The 3,387-nt window shown below is 49.2% G+C and overlaps 1 pseudogene; it reads left to right on the forward strand.

Annotated features, from left to right (window-relative positions):
- Positions 1–2,888, forward strand: part of LOC105529526 — a 14,814-nt pseudogene extending 11,926 nt beyond the window's left edge.
- The last annotated feature ends 499 nt before the right edge of the window (positions 2,889–3,387 follow it).

Raw genomic sequence — 3,387 nt, forward strand, 5'->3', positions numbered from 1 at the left:
GCCACCTCGCCCGGCTAGTTTTTTGTATTTTTTAGTAGAGACGGGGTTTCACCATGTTAGCCAGGATGGTCTGGATCTCCTGACCTCATGATCCACCCGTCTCAGCCTCCCAAAGTGCTGGGATTACAGTTAAAGGCATTCTTAAGCCACAGACAGTAGCATGAGCGATCTGTGCCTTAAGGACATGCTCCTGCTGCAGTTAACTGGCCCAACCTATTCCTTTAACTCGGCCTATCCCTTCATTTCCCATAAGGGATACTTTTAGTTAATTTAATACCTATAGAAACAATGCTAATGACTGGCTTGCTGTTAATAAAAACATGAGTAAATCTCTGTTTGGGGCTCTCAGCTCTGAAGGCTGTGAGACCCCTGATTTCCCACTTCACACCTCTGTATTGCTGTGTGTGTGTCTTTAATTCCTCTAGCGCTGCTGGGTTAGAGTCTGCCCAACCAATCTGGTCTCAGCAATGAACAGAATCTGAGGCACCAAAATGATAAATCAGGAAGGGGCATCTGTGGAGGGAATCATGTGGCAATCAACAATGTCCATATAGGGTGAAATTGCCTGACTGTTCAACAATTGTGGGCCACTGCTATTTTCACCCTTTCAATGATTAAATGTTAAATCACCTGACAATACCAAATGTTAGAGAGTAAGTATATGAAACTTCAGAGTATCTTATATAATGTAAGTGGTAACACGTATTGGTACTATCACTTTGAAAAACAATCTGTTGTCTTATGAAGCTGCAAGTCACAAATCTCAAAACCTACCAATTCAATTTCAGAGTACACTCCCAAGAAAAAGTCTTGCACATACATATACACTAGGAAATATGTAAAAGGATATTAATGTCTGTGCTGTTCACAGTAAGAAAAATCTGGTGGGGAGGGAGGATCCAAAGATTTTCATTGAGGTTTTAATTTCCATTTCCCTGATGATTAGTAATAAAGAACATTTTTTATATATGTTGGCTATCTGTATGTCTTCTTTTAAGAAATGTCTTTTCGATACAATAACTGAACTGATTACAGAAAAGTTCGCTAGGTGGCTTTGGAACAACCCAGTTCCCCTACTTTCTTGCTTGTAGTCCTCAAGAATATCTGTAGAATGTGCTGGGAGTGCAACATCCTAAAATAAGGAGAAAGCAGCTGGAACAGCCTGAGCTCTATTCCTGTCTCCACCAAGCACAAGATGTCGTTCAACCCTTTAGCTCAGCGTGTCAAGTGAACTTGGGGTAGAAAACCCAAGGTGAGCTGCTTATTGGGGTCCCTCAGCTGTGATGCAAGAAGAGGATGTGCAGTTAAGACTCCATCTACCCTAGGAAGAAGCTTTCTGAGTTACAAGGGACCAACACACAATGAACCCTAGTCTTGCTATCCCTTGCTGCCTGTCTGTAAGTACAAATTTGCTTCATATAACTTGCATATGAATATCTTATGTCTCAGTTGATTCAGAGAAGTTGGCAAGCAGTGCACAGTTAACCTGCTTCACACTTACAATTTTCTGATCTTTCACAAATTACTGGGCATTGGTCTTACATCACTGCTCTTTTTGAACTCCAGGATATGGTAGATACAACCATTCAGTTTATACATTTATTTATTTTTGGGATGAAGTCTTGCTCTGTCGCCCAGGCTGGAGTGCAGTGGCATGATATTGCCTCACTGCAACCTCTGCCTCCTGGGTTCAAGCAATTCTCCTGCCTTATCTTCCCGAGTAGCTGAGACTACAGGCACGTGCCACCACACCTGGCTACTTTTTGTATTTTTAGTAGAGACGGGGTTTCAACATGTTAGTCAGGCTGATCTCAGTCTCCTGACCTGGCTCACGCCTGTAATCCCAACACTTTGGGAATTAATCTTTAAAACTGGGCCATTTTCTCTAACCACCACCAACCTCCCTCCCGAATAATCCTTTGAGTTTCCCTCCCATCACCCTTCATCGCAAACACCACACCCACACCCTGCCTTCAGCCAGTATCCATCCCACACACTCTAGCTCAAAGATACAGACATACGTCTTTCCCACAGCCCTGGTTCTCGGTCTCTCCTGTACTACTACCAGAACGCTTGGGGTCAGAAATCGGATATCTACACTTCCCCGTCTCCCAAAAGAGCTTCCCTCCTTAGGCGTCCGGAGGTCTCTTGCATTTTCCACTGCTAATTCCATCTGTCTTCACTAGACTCACTTCCGACAACTTGCTCCAGGAGGGGACTACGTGGACACTGAAGGCGACTTGGGCGGTTCCTCTTCTGATGCAGTTAGCTCTCAGTTAGCTGACCGGCCAGTTCTCCTGGATCTCTCCGGGCTGGACCGACTCCTAAGCAGGAGGAGCATAAAAGGCGGCGGGCCCCGCAAGCTTGATCTTCTGAATCCCCTTGTCGCTGTAAACTTCCGCTGGAAAGAAGCGATGCACTGGCAAAGCCGTGTGAGGGGGGCTTTTGGCTCCAGAGAGACAGCGCGAGAGCTCCAGTGGGAACCACCGGGAGACCCAGAAGATCGAATTCGCGGGGCGGCGGGTTACCTTCCAACACCCGCAGGGCCACAGCTCAGAACCAGGATCAGCGGTACTAGAGTTTCCCCACGAGACAGGAGCGCGTTCTTTGAATTGCCCCGGTGCGGCGTGCACAGCCTTCGGACCAAGAGTCCACGTCCGCCACCCAGGAGTAACCTCAGGCGCAGGCAAGAGTGGCGGCCGCAGCCTCGTTGGAAGAGCCGGGTCACTGGCTCCGCGGCCGCCACAAGCGCCAGGATCTGCTGGCTTCGAAAACTGGCCGCGGGAGCAGAGAGGTCTGAAGATGGGGACCTCTCGGAGCGTCGTCGCCCTGCTACTGAGCCTTGGCGGCCACCGGGCTCGGTCTGGAGGCCTCTTTGTGCAGCATAGGCCGCCTGTCCGCCAAGAAGACCGTAGCCTGCCTGGGACGGCCGCCCTGGGCGCTCAGAAGCCAGGAGATGTCCAACGAGGCCCTTGAGTTCCTGATCCTCTGCCCAAGAACTGGGTTTCCGTAATGCCTCTGTTCTGTTCCCATGCCACTCAAGAGGCTGTGGCTGAGCAGCGCTTCGGATACATTGTCCTCTTTAGTCTGTTTTCGGGAAAAAATCCAACGCCAAGGCAAAAGTCTGCATCACGTGTGTTTCTGGCCTAGCTTTTGGGGATGGATGGACCAATGCAAGGGCTGGTCTGACTGGGGGTCCCTGTGCTGTCCAAAACCAAGCCAACGCGAACACTCTCAGGCTTTCTGGCCAGGGAGCAGGGAAGGAGCCAAGGAACAGACTTGCCCCTTCGTGCACCTTCCTACAAACACACTGCACAGCCTAGGCTTCCTGTTTACCTGGGGCACCAGGTCCATCCCAGAAAACTTACCATCCTTCTCCTCGTCCGC

This window comes from Mandrillus leucophaeus, unplaced genomic scaffold (assembly GCF_000951045.1).
Source record: "Mandrillus leucophaeus isolate KB7577 unplaced genomic scaffold, Mleu.le_1.0 Scaffold119, whole genome shotgun sequence".
Taxonomy (NCBI): Eukaryota; Metazoa; Chordata; class Mammalia; order Primates; family Cercopithecidae; genus Mandrillus; species Mandrillus leucophaeus.